General features: G+C 44.5%; 1 long non-coding RNA gene across 1 annotated transcript in view; it reads left to right on the top strand.

The window, feature by feature from the left end:
* The window catches only part of LOC148142481 (uncharacterized), a 156,586-nt gene extending 150,000 nt beyond the window's left edge, over positions 1-6,586 (top strand). Inside the window, exon 3 of the long non-coding RNA XR_015751792.1 lies at positions 6,488-6,586. This is a non-coding gene — a long non-coding RNA (uncharacterized LOC148142481). The remainder of the gene's footprint in view (positions 1-6,487) is intronic.
* Positions 6,587-13,626: the final 7,040 nt, after the last annotated feature.

The raw sequence follows: 13,626 nt of genomic DNA, 5'->3' as shown, positions 1-13,626 counted from the left end.
GATACAGTTCTTAGGGCTGAAGGGATCAAAGAGTGTGGTGAGAAAGCAGGAACAGGGGACTGAGTTGGATGATCAGCCATGATCATATCAAATAGTGCAGCAGGCTCAAAGGGCAGAATGGCCTACTTCTGCTCCTGGTTTCTATGAAACCAAGTGCTAACCAGCAGAAGAATCATAAAAATCATCTCAACAACAAAACCTGGGAATAAAGACAACGGAACTATCTTTCCAGTCTGTACCATAACCAATTTTACCATCTGTCTGTTTTTGTGTTTATAAGGAGGGGTTATTGTGGTTTAGAGTTTTAACTGGTAGTGTTATATGCTGGCAGTATATAACTGTTTACCTGCAGCTACAGTCTGATTAATTATATTAAATAGTGATTTTATTCCACACAGAAACCTGGTCCATACTTTCTGAAAACCTGGATCTGAAAAATTCAGACAAATTGGGAAAGTTGTGTATTTTAAAAAATCTTTAACTTTTGTGACGACCCAGGAGTAGTGAAGCTTGATTTTGATTTTCAGCGTGCTGCCACAATGTTCACTTTTATTAACTGGGTCATTTTAACCCGAAATTATTTACCCTTGATTTGGAGATGCTGGTATTGGACTGGAAGGCTCTGCCACCTGCAGGAAGACTTTCCAGTGCCTCTTTCCTTTAATTCTAAACTTGGTGTGCCCTTTAATCCTTTATCATTCATAAATTCATAGAGTCATACATCATGGAAACAGACCCTTTAGTCCAACCAATCTATTGCCAACCATAATCCCAAACTAAATTAGACCCACCTGACTGTGCTTGACCCTATTGCTCCAAACATTTCTTATTCACATACTTTTCTAAATGTCTTTTAAACATTGTGACTGTATCTGCATCCACTACTTTCTCTGGAACTTCATTCCACATATGAACCACTGTATATAAAATAAAATTGCCCCCATGTCTTTTTAAAATCTTTCCCCTCTCACCTTGAAAATGTGTCCTAGTCTTGATATCCCCCACCCGAGACAAATGATACCTGCCATTCACGTTATCTATACTCATGATTTTATAAACCTCTATAAGGTCACCCCTCAACTGCCCATGCTCCAGTGAAAAAAATCCCAGCCTCTCCCTATAACTTAAACCCTCCCTTCCCAGCAACATCCGGTAAATCTCTTCGCAACCCTCTCCAGCTTAATAATTTCCTTCTTATTACATATTAACTCCAGATCCATATCTTTGTTACCTTTTTACCAAAATAATCCCAGCAAGAGCCCCCGCTCTCATGTCACAAGCCACTTGGGAAAGTGCACTGGTAGGCAAGTTCCACTATTTCTGGGTCATCACAAAAGTTCAAGATTTAATCAAATTAGACAAAAATATCTAACTCTCCTATGAACAAACACAGATTAATACAAACAATTCATCACATTTTTGCACTTAATGCAAAACTCCGACTTATTACAAATAAATCTACTACCTTGGTGATTAGTAAGATTTTAGAGTTCAAAGTTTGTGAGAAGATTTGTAGCTCGGGTGCTCGTTGCTGTGGTTCTGTTCGCCGAGCTGGAAGTTTTTGTTGCAAACATTTCGTCCCCTGTCTAGGTGACATCCTCAGTGCTTGGGAGCCTCCTGTGAAGTGCTTCTGTGGTGTTTCCTCCGGCATTTATAGTGGCCTGTCCCTGCCGCTTCCAGTTGTCAGTTTCAGCTGTCCGCTGTAGTGGCCGGTATATTGGGTCCAGGTCGATGTGTTTGTTGATGGAGTTTGTGGATGAGTGCCATGCTTCTAGGAATTCCCTGGCTGTTCTTTGTTTCACTTGCCCTATAATGGTAGTGTTGTCCCAGTCAAATTCATGTTGCTTGTCGTCTGCATGTGCCTACTAGGGATAGCTGGTCGTGTCGTTTCGTGGCTAGTTGATGTTTGTGGATGCGGATCATTAGCTGTCTTCCTGTTTGTCCTATATAGTGTTTTGTGCAGTCCTTGCATGGGATTTTGTACACTACATTAGTTTTGCTCATGCTGGGTATCGGGTCCTTCGTTCTGGTGAGTTGTTGTCTGAGTGTGGCTGTTGGTTTGTGTGCTGTTATAAGTCCTAATGGTCGCAGTAGTCTGGCTATCATTTCAGAGATGTTGTTGATGTATGTTAGTGTGGCTAGTCCTTTGGGTTGTGGCATGTCCTCGTTCCGTTGTCTTTCCCTTAGGCATCTGTTGATGAAATTGCGAGGATATCTGTTTTTGGCGAATACCTTGTATAGGTGTTCCTCTTCCTCTTTTTGCAGTTCTGGTGTGCTGCAGTGTGTTGTGGCCCTTTTGAATGGTGTCTTGATGCAACTTCGTTTGTGTGTATTGGGGTGGTTGCTTTCATAGTTCAGGACTTGGTCTGTGTGTGTGGCTTTCCTGTGTACCTTAGTGGTGAATTCTCCGTTTGGTGTTCTCTGTACCATCACGTCTAGGAATGGGAGTTGGTTGTCCTTTTCTTCCTCTCTCGTGAATCGGATTCCTGTGAGTGTGGAGTTGATGATCCGGTGTGTTTTCTCTATTTCCGTGTTTTTAATGATTACAAAGGTGTCATCCACGTATCTGATCCAGAGTTTGGGTTGAATTTGTGGTAAGACTGTTTGTTCTAACCTTTGCATTACTGCTTCTGCTATGAGTCCCGAGATCGGTGAGCCCATGGGTGTTCCGTTGATTTGTTCGTATATCTGGTTGTTGAATGTGAAGTGTGTTGTGAGACACAAGTCCAGTAGTTTAAGTATGCCGTCTTTGTTGATGGGTTCAACGTCCTCTTGTCTGTTATGTCTGTTCAGCAGGTTGGCTATTGTTTCTCTGGCTAGGGCTTTGTCAATAGAGGTGAACAGTGCCGTTACGTCGAATGAGACCATGGTTTCTTCCTTGTCTATGTGTATATTTCTGATGATGTCCAAGAATTCCTGTGTTGACTGTATAGAGTGTCTGAATCCACTGATCAGGTGTTTCAGTTTCTGCTGTAGTTCTTTAGCCAGTTTGTGTGATGGTGTCCCTGGTAGTGATACTATGGGTCTGAGTGGGATGTCTGGTTTGTGCACTTTAGGTAGTCCATAGAATCTGGGGGTATTGTTGCTTTCAGGTTTCATTCTTTGTAGGTCCGACCTGGTTATCTGTCCGTTTTTTTGTACGTTCCTCAGTGTGTTGTTTATCCTATTGGTGAGCTGCGGGGTGGGGTCAAACTCTCTCTTTTGGTAGGTGTTGGTATCTGCAAGTAGTTGTTGTGCTTTTTGGATGTACTCTGCTTTGTCCAGGATGACCGTCATTCTGCCTTTGTCTGCTGGTAGTATGATTATGTTCTTATCGTTTCTTAGTGATTTTAGTGCTTCCCTCTCCTTGGTGTTGAGGTTATGTGTTTGTCTTTTCCTTGTTATCAGGGGTACGATACTTTGTCTCACTGTTTGTTGTGTCTCTTCTGTCAGTCCATTGTTCCTGAGTGTGCATTCTAGTGCTGCTAGGAAGTCTGCTGTCTTGGCATCCCTGTGGTTGTAGTTGAGTCCCTTGGCCAGTATTGTTCTTTCCGTGTCTGTGAGCTGTCTGTGGGAGAGGTTTCTAACCCAGGTGTGTGTTGTGGTGTCCTCGCTGTTGTGTGTTAGTTTGGCCATTTTTTCTTTTAGTGCCGTTTTTTTGCGGTGTGTGGTCCTGTTCTGTCCTATGGTGACAGCCTGTTCTATGGTCCGGGTCCATTCCTGATTAGTGGTTTTTGAAATTAACGACTTTTGGCGCGCAATTTCTTGTCTGTATCTGTGAAGTCTGTTGTGAGCGTCTGTAATTATTACCTGGATCATCCTGAGTCCGTTCTGTCTGGCTGTGTCCCTGGCTTGTGGATTGTTGACTGGCGGTCTGTATCTGACACATGGTGGAAGGATTCGATTCTTTCGGCATTCATGCAGGAACCGGAGTTGTTCGTATGTGGCGCTTAGGCGGTTAGCGCAGGATTCCCATTTCCTGGCTTGTCGTAGCGTCTCTCGCCCGTAGGTGTTCAAAGTTTGTGAGAAGATTTGTAGCTCGGGTGCTCGTTGCTGTGGTTCTGTTCACCGAGCTGGAAGTTTTTGTTGCAAACGTTTCGTCCCCTGTCTAGATGACATCCTCAGTGCTTGGGAGCCTCCTGTGAAGTGCTTCTGTGGTGTTTCCTCTGGCATTTATAGTGGCCTGTCCCTGCCGCTTCCGGTTGTCAGTTTCAGCTGTCCGCTGTAGTGACCGGTATATTGGGTCCAGGTCGATGTGTTTGTTGATGGAGTTTGTGGATGAGTGCCATGCTTCTAGGAATTCCCTGGCTGTTCTTTGTTTCGCTTGCCCTATAATGGTAGTGTTGTCCCAGTCAAATTCATGTTGCTTGTCGTTTGCGTGTGTGCCTACTAGGGATAGCTGGTCGTGTCGTTTCGTGACTAGTTGATGTTCGTGGATGCGGATCGTTAGCTGTCTTCCTGTTTGTCCTATATAGTGTTTTGTGCGGTCCTTGCATGGGATTTTGTACACTACATTAGTTTTGCTCATGCTGGATATCGGGTCCTTCGTTCTGGTGAGTTGTTGTCTGAGTATGGCGGTTGGTTTGTGTGCTGTTATAAGTCCTAGTGGTCGCAGTAGTCTGGCTGTCATTTCAGAGATGTTCTTGATATATGGTAGTGTGGCTAGTCCTTTGGGTTGCGGCATGTCCTCGTTCCGTTGTCTTTCCCTTAGGCATCTGTTGATGAAATTGCGCAGGTATCCGTTTTTGGCGAATACCTTGTATAGGTGTTCCTCTTCTTCTTTTTGCAGTTCTGGTGTGCTGCAGTGTGTTGTGGCCCTTTTGAATAGTGTCTTGATGCAACACTATATAGGACAAACAGGAAGACAGCTAACGATCCGCATCCACGAACATCAACTAGCCACGAAACGACACGACCAGCTATCCCTAGTAGGCATACACGCAGACGACAAGCAACATGAATTTGACTGGGACAACACTACCATTATAGGGCAAGCGAAACAAAGAACAGCCAGGGAATTCCTAGAAGCATGGCACTCATCCACAAGCTCCATCAACAAACACATCGACCTGGACCCAATATACCGGTCACTACAGCGGACAGCTGAAACTGACAACCGGAAGCGGCAGGGACAGGCCACTATAAATGCCAGAGGAAACACCACAGAAGCGCTTCACAAGAGGCTCCCAAGCACTGAGGATGTCACCTAGACAGGGGACGAAACATTTGCAACAAAAACTTCCAGCTCGGTGAACAGAACCACAGCAAAGATTTTAGAGTGTATTATTAAGGCTGAGATTGCTGGGCACTTGGAAGTGATTGGTATAATACGGATGAATCAGCACAGCTTTGTCAAGGGAGGTCATGCCTAATAAGACCATAAGAAATAGGAGTGGAAGTAAGGCCATTTGGCCCATCGAGTCCAGTCCGCCATTCAATCATGGCTGATGGGCATTTCAACTCCACTTACCCACATTCTCCCCGTAGCCCTTAATTCGTTGCGAGATTAATTTATCAATCTCTGCCTTGAAGACATTTAACGTCCCAAACTCCACTGCGTTCCATGGCAGTGAATTCCACAGGCCCACCACTCTCTGGCTGAAGAAATGTCTCCTCATTTCCGTTCTAAATTGACCCCCTCTAATTCTAAGGCTATGCCCACGAGTCTTAGTATCCCTGCCTGACGCAAACAATTTCTCAGCATCCACCTTTTCTAAACCATCTTGTAAGTTTTTATTAGATCTCTCCTCAACCTTCCGAACTCTAATGAATACAATCCCAGGATCCTCAGCCGTTCATCGTACGTTAGGCCTACCACTCCAGGGATCATCCGTGTGAATCTCCAGTGCCAATATGTCCTTCCTGACGTGTGGAGCCCAAAACTGGACACACAATTCTAAATGGGGCCTAACCAGAGCTTTATAAATTTTACATTCCAACCCTCTTGAAATAAATGACAATGTTACATTTGCTTTCTTAACCACGGACTCAGCCTGCAAGTCAACCTTTAGACAATCCTGTATGAGCACTCCCAGATCCCTTTGTACTTTGGCTTTATGAATTTTCTCACCGTTTCTAAAAATAGTTCTTGCCTGTGTTCTTTTTTGCCAAAGTGCAAGACCTCGTATTTGCGTTCAAATTCTTTGAGCAGGTAATGAGCAAGTTAGACAAAGGAGAGTCAATGGATGTGATTGGAGTGATATGGTGGTTCAGTGGTTAGCACTGCTCCCTCACAATGCCAGGGACCTGGGTTTGATTCCTGCTTTGGGTGACTGTCTGTGTGAAGTTTGCACATTCTCCCTGTGTCTGTGTAGGTTTCCTCCCACAATCCAAAGATGTGCCAGTCAGGTGAATTGGCCATGCTAAATTGCCCATAGTGTTAGGTGCATTAGTCAGGGGTAAATATAGGGTAGGGGAATGGGTCTGGGTGGGTTACTCTTTGGAGGGTCAGTTGGGTCAGAGGGCCTGTTTCCACACTGTAGGGAGTCTAATCTTTTTGGATTTCCAGAAGGCCTTTGACAAGGTGCCATGCCGCTTCCAGGTCGATGTGTTTGTTGATGGAGTTTGTGGATGAGTGCCATGCTTCTAGGAATTCCCTGGCTGCTAAATAAGGTAAGAACCCATAGTGTTAAGGGACAAGGTACTGGCATGGGTAGAGGACTGGCTGACTGGCAGGAGAAGGAAAATGGGGATAAAGGGATCTTTTTCAGGATTAAGATTATAGTCCAACAGGTTTAATTGGAGCACACTCGCTTTCGGACCACTGCTCCTTCATCAGGTGGTTGTGGAGGACACAATTGTAAGACACAGAATTTATAGCAAAAATTTACGGTGTGATGTAACTGACATTATACATTGAAAAATACCTTGATTGTTTGTTAAGTCTCTCATCTGTTAGAATGACCATGTTGGTTTCAGTTCTTTCTTATGTAAATCACAAAACTTTTTTTAAAAAGTTACATTCTCAGGTTAACTTTAATAATTGGTGTCAGCCCAAATAATGTGTTGGTGTTAGTCCCCTGTGTGCTGCTGTCTGTGACATAATGATTCTAATGTAAAAAAAACTAACAGAATCTTACATGGATTCATGCAGTTTTTGAGCAAGTACAATGTAAGTTTGCAAGTATAAATTCACCCCACAAACATATATATGTGTATGTGTGCATGTGGGTTTTTGTGTTTGTGTGTGTGCGTGAGATGGGGGGTTGTGAGTCTCTGTGAGAGAGAGTGTATATGTGTGTGTGAGAGTGTACAGGGCTCTCAGTCTGTGAGAGGGTGCATGTGTGAGTGTGCAAGTGTGTGTCTGTGGGAGTGTCTGTGTGTGTGTACAGGAGTTTTGTGTGTGTGTGTCCGTCCATGAGTGTGTGTGTGTGTGTGTATAGTGCAATGGTGGTCACCTGTAACGTGACATGAACCCAAGGTCCTGGTTGAGGCCCTCCCTATGGGTACTGAACTTAGCTATTAGCCTCTGCTCAGCCACTTTTCGCTGCTGCCTGTCCCGAAGTCCGCCTTGGAGGATGGTCACCGGAAGGTCCGAGGTCGAATGTCCTGGACCGTTGAAGTGTTCCCAACTGGGAGGGGACACTCCTGTCTGTTGATTGTTGTGCGGTGCCCATTCATCTGTTGCCATTGCCTCTGCTCGGTTTCCCCAATGTACCATGCCTCAGGGCATACTTGCCTGCAGTGTGTGAGATAGACTACGTTGGCTGAGTCACATGAGTACCTGCCATGTATACGGTGAGAGGTGACCCCACATATAATGGTGGTATCCCTGTTGACACTGACACGTCTTGCAGCATCTGCTGTGACAGGGTTGTATGGAGTTGTCCTGAAAACCGGGCAGTTTGCTATGAACAATAATCTGTTTGAGGTTTAGTGGTTGTTTAAAGGTGAACAGTGAAGGTGTGGGGAAGGTCTTGGCGAGGTGCTCATCCTCATTGATAATGTGTTGCAGGTCACCAAAAACATGGTGTCATTTTTCAGCTCCTGGAAAGTACTGAACAACGAAGAGTCCCCTGTCAGTTGCAACCCGTGTCTGTCTCCTGAGGAGGTCATTACGGTTCCTTGCTGTGGCACGTCAGAACTGGCGTCTGATAAGTTGAGCATCGTACCCCGTTCTTATGAGGGCATCCCTGAGTACTTCCAGGTGCCCGTCACGTTCCTCCTAATCTGAACAGATCCGGTGTACATGTAGGGCTTGTCCATAGGGGATGGCTGTTTTAATATGTTTTGGGTGGAAGCTGGAGAAGTGTAGCATTGTGAGTTGTCTGTGGGTTTGCAGTAGAGTGTGGTGCTGAGGTGTCCATCCTTGATGGAGATGCATGTGTCCAAGAATGAGACAGATAGTAGAGAGTAGTCCATGGTGGGTTTGATGGTGGGATGAAACTCGTTGATATCACTGTGTAGTTTTATCAGTGACTCCTCGCCATGGGTCCAGAGGAAGAAAATGTCATCAATGTACCTGGTGTATAGTGTTGGTTGGAGGTCCTGCATAGAGAAGAAGTCTTGTTCAAACCTGTGCATGAAAATGTTGGCATATTGGGGTGCAAATTTGGTCCCCCTGGCTGTTCCATGTGTCTGGATGAAGAACTGGTTGTCAATGGTGAAGACGTTGTGATCGAGGATAAAGCAGATGAGTTGTAGGATGGTGATCGGAGATTGGCAGTTGTTGGTGTTGAGTACTGAGGCTGTTGCCGTGATGCCATCATTGTGGGCGATGCTGGTGTAGAGTGCTGAAACATCCATTGTGACGAGGAATGTTCCCGGTTCTCACACAGAATCCCATTGCCGGGAGATATGATGGGACGTCTTGGTGTGTTGGCTTTGTGTATCTTTGGAACGCAGTAGAAGTCACCTACGTGAGAAGTACGTGGGATGTGGGCACGTTGGATGGTAGCTGGAGACTAGTGGAGTTTTGCAGAGATCATGTTGGCACCATAACTATTCATATTATACCTTAATGCTCTGTACGAAGGAGCTGAGGGTACTGATGCTAAGTTTGCAAATGACACAAAATTAGATGGATGGACAGGTAGTGTTGAGGAAGCAGGGTGGATGCAGAAAGACTGGACAGGCTGGAAGAGTGGGCAAAGAAATGGCAGATGGAATAGTGTGCGGAAATGTGAGGTTACGCACTTTCATAAAAGGCATAAACTATTTTCAGAAATCTGAAGTACAATAGACAATAGGTGCAGGAGTAGGCCATTCTGCCCTTCGAGCCTGCACCACCATTCAATATGATCATGGCTGATCATCCTTAATCAGTATCCTGTTCCTGCCTTATCTCCATAACCCTTGATTCCACTATCCTTGAGTGCTCTATCCAACACTTTCTTAAATGAATCCAGAGACTGGGCCTCCACTGCCCTCTGGGGCAGAGCATTCCACACGGCCACCACTCTCTGGGTGAAGACGTTTCTCCTCATCTCTGTCCTAAATGGTCTACCCCAAATTATTAAGCTGTGTCCTCTGGTTCGCCACTCACCCATCAGCGGAAACATGTTTCCTGCTGCCAGAGTGTCCAATCCTTTAATAATCTTATATGTCTCAATCAGATCCCCTCTCAGTCTTCTAAACTCAAGGGTATACAAGCCCAATCGCTCCAGTCTTTCAGAGTAAGGTAGTCCTGCCATTCCAGGAATTGACCTTGTGAACCTACGCTGCACTCCCTCAATAGGCAGAATGTCTTTCCTCAAATTTGAAGACCAGAACTGCACACAATACTCCAGGTGTGGTCTCACCAGGGCCCTGTACTGCTGCAGAAGAACCTTTTTGCTTCTATACTCAATCCCTCTTGTTATGAAGGCCAGCATGCTATTAGCCTTCTTCACTACCTGCTGTACCTGCATGCTTACCTTACATTGACTGGTGTACAAGAACACCCAGATCTCTTTGTACTGCCCCTTTACCTAAATTGATTCCATTTAGGTAGTAATCTGCCTTCCTGTTCTTGCCACCAAAGTGGATAACCATACATTTATCCACATTAAACTGCATCTGCCATGCATCTGCCCACTCACCTAACCTGTCCAGGTCACCCTGTAATCTCCTAACATCCTCCACACATTTCAAGCTGCCACTCAGCTTAATATCATCAGCAAATTTCCTAATGTTATTACTCATACCATCTTCTATATCATTAATATATATTGTAAAAAGCTGCGGTCCCAGCACTGATCCCTGCGGTACCCCACTGGTCACTGCCTGCCATTCCGAAATGGAGCCGTTTATCACTACTCTTTGTTTCCTGTCAGCCAACCAACTTTCAATTCAAGTTAGTACTTTGCCCCCAATACCATGCGCCCTAATTTTGCTCACTAACCTCCTATGTGGGACTTTATCAAAAGCTTCCTGAAAGTCCAGGTACACTACATCTACTGGATCTCTCTTGTCCATCTTCAGAGTTACATCCTCAAAAAATTCCAGAAGATTAGTCAAGCATGATTTCCCCTTCATAAATCCATGCTGACTCTGACCTATCCTGTTACTACTACCAAGATGTGTCATAATTTCATCCTTTATAATTGACTCCAGCATCTTTCCCACCACTGAGGTCAGACTAACTGGTCTATAATTTTCTGCTTTCTCTCTCCCACCTTTCTTAAAACGTGGTACATTAGGCACCCTCCAATCCGCAGGAACTGATCCCGAATCTATCGAACTCTGGAAAATAATCACCAACGCATCCACGATTTCTCGAGCCACCTCCTTCAGTACCCTGGGATGTAGACCATCAGGCCCCGGGGACTTATCAACCTTCAGACCTAACAGTCTCTCCAACACCAATTCCTGGCAAATATAAATTCCCTTCAGTTCAGGTCCTTCAGCCACTGTTACCCCAGGGAGATTGCTTGTGTCTTCCCCAGTGAACACAAATCTGAAGTACCAATTCAATTCTTCTGCCATTTCTTTGTTCCCCGTAATATATTCCCCTGTTTCTGTCTTCAAGGGCCCAGTTTTAGTCTAAACCATTTTTTTTGCCTTTTGAGGTAAATGGAATTCAATCTGAATAAATGAGGTGATGCACTTGTGCAGGACAAACAAGGCAAGGGAATACATGATAAATGGTAGCACTGGGGAAGCACTGAGGATCAGAGGAATCTTGGTGTGCATGTCCACTGATACTTTCAGGTGACGAGATGGGTAAATAAAGTGGCTAAGAGGCTAAATGTGATTCTTGCCTTTATTAGCTGGGGCAAAACCATACTGACTGTTCTTGATTAATCCCTATCTTTGTAATCCTCTTCCTCACTGTGTCTCCCAGTGAGTGCTCTTGCAACTTGAGAGTCTCACAAAACAGATATCATTTGGTGACTGCCTGTTCCCATAACCAGGCTGTCTGCTCATTTTGGAGCTTGGTCTGTCATCAAAGGGAAATGATAACCTAATGGTTTTATTCCTAAATTATTAATCCAGAAACGGAGGTAATGTTCTGGGGACCTGGGTTTGAATCCTACCATGACATCTGGAATTAAGAGTCTAATGATAACTGTGAATCAATTGTTGATTGTTGGAAAAACCTATCTGGTTCACTCATGTCCTTTAGGGAAGGGAACTGCCATTCTCACCTGGTCTGGCCTACATCTGACTCCAAACCCCCAGCAATGTGGTTCACCCTTAACAATTAGGGATAGACAATAAATGCTAAGTCTGTAATTTAAAGCTTGCAAAGTTTTTTTTGAAAGTCCAGAGAGACAATATTTAGCTCGATTGGAAAACATGTCACACGCTGATATTGTAGTCAACCTTAAACAGCTTGTGCCAGTGTAAATTTACAGGTCCTGTCCATCTACCTGCCCATCTATAGGAATCTTCCACAAAACAAGTTTAAATGCTGTACTTTGCTAGGAGCTCTCCAGAAAGGCTGTATCCTGAAGGGATGGACGATACCTGTCCTGCGAGCAACGTCTTGGGTGGTACACTTTGTACACGTCAAAGATTTACTAGATATCATTCTCCATTAACATGCACTCTACTGACACTGCCAATGAAGCTTGGACACTGTTGCGTCTCTTGAGGACAATGCAGAAGGTGGACATCAAGCTATTGATAATCTATTGATATTGTTCTGAAGTTGAAGTTGTGTACTTTACCCTTAAGAGAGAGCAACGGCCATCGAGACAAAAAAGCCTGGAGAGGTAACCTCTTGCTCTCCAAGAAATTAAGAAACACTCTCTATCAAAGGTACCTTTTCATATGAAACATATTTGCAGTAAAAAGGAAGAAGATGACCCAGGGAGATCTACAGCCAAAGAAGAAACACACAAAAGATGAGAGCGGCTGTGTGGTTTTGAAATTAAGTTGATGTAATTTTAATAAGTGTCTTATTGGAGCAGCATATTGTTATGGAGTTGGAGGCAGATAGAAAGCTGTTAAGAAAAAGGAAGGCTTAGAGTTTTGAATAGTTGTTGTTTAGTGTTCACTTTTGAGTTAAAGAATAAATTGATGTTATTTTCTTTAAATAGTGAAATTTGGGAGTCCTCTGTCACTCATATTAACAGAATATGAGGCGAGGTGAGCTTTTCTAGGTGTTTGGTTTATTTGTTCCTCTTTTCAAGGAGGGGAGTAGAGAAATCCCTGGCAATTACAGACCAGTCAGTCTTATGTCTGTGGTCAGCAAGGTTTTGGAAAGAATTCTGAGCGATAGGATTTATGACTATTTGGAAAAGCATAGCGTGATTAAAGGCAGTCAGCATGGCTTTGTGAGGAGCAGGTCATGCCTCACAAATCTTATTGAGTTCTTTGAGGAGGTGACGAGACAGGATGACAAAGGTCGAGCAGTGGATATGGAGTATATGGACTTCAGCAAGGCATTTGGTAAGGTTCCCCATAGTCGGCTCATTCATAAAGTCAGGAAGTATGGGATACAGGGAGATTTGGCTTTCTGGATTCAGAATTGGTTTGCTGACAGAAGACAGAGAGTGGTTGTCGATGGAAACTATTCTGCTGGAGGTCAGTGTTGAGTGGTGTCCCGCAGGGCTCTGTTCTTGGGCCTCTGCTCTTTGTAGTTTTTATAAATGACTTGGCTGAGGAGGTTGAGGGATAGGTTAGTAAATTTGCCGATGACACAAAGGTTGGAGGTGTCGGCGATAGTATAGAGGGCTACTGCAGGCTGCAGCGCGACATAGGATGCAGAGCTGGGCTGAGAAATGGCAGATGGTGTTCAACTTGGATAAATGAGAAGTGATGCATTTTGGAAAGTCGAATTTGAATGCTGAATATACGATTAAAGACAGGATTCTTGGCAGTGTGGAGGAACAGAGGGATCTTAGTGTTCAAGTGCATAGATCCCTCAAAGTTGCCACCCAAGTGGATAGGGTTGTTAAGAAAGCATATGGTGTGTTGGCTTTCATTAACAGGCAGATCGAGTTTAAGAGCCGCGAGGTTTTGCTACAGATCTACAAGTCCCTGATGAGACCACACTTGGAATATTGTGTCCAGTTCTGGTCTCCCTACGATAGGAAAGATACAGAGGCTTTGGAGAGGGTGCAAAGAAGGTTTATCAGGATGCTGCCTGGACTGGAGGGCTTGTGTTACGAAGAAAGGTTGACTAAGCTCGGACTTTTCTCTCTGGAGAGAAGGAGGAAGAGAGGAGACCTGATTGAAGTATACAAAATAATGAGAGGAATAGATCGAGTCAACAGCCAG

Source organism: Chiloscyllium plagiosum, unplaced genomic scaffold (genome assembly GCF_037043375.1).
Source record: "Chiloscyllium plagiosum isolate Xiang-an unplaced genomic scaffold, Cpla_swu_hap1 HiC_scaffold_28, whole genome shotgun sequence".
Taxonomy (NCBI): Eukaryota; Metazoa; Chordata; class Chondrichthyes; order Orectolobiformes; family Hemiscylliidae; genus Chiloscyllium; species Chiloscyllium plagiosum.
This window is presented reverse-complemented; position numbering and strand designations above follow the sequence as displayed.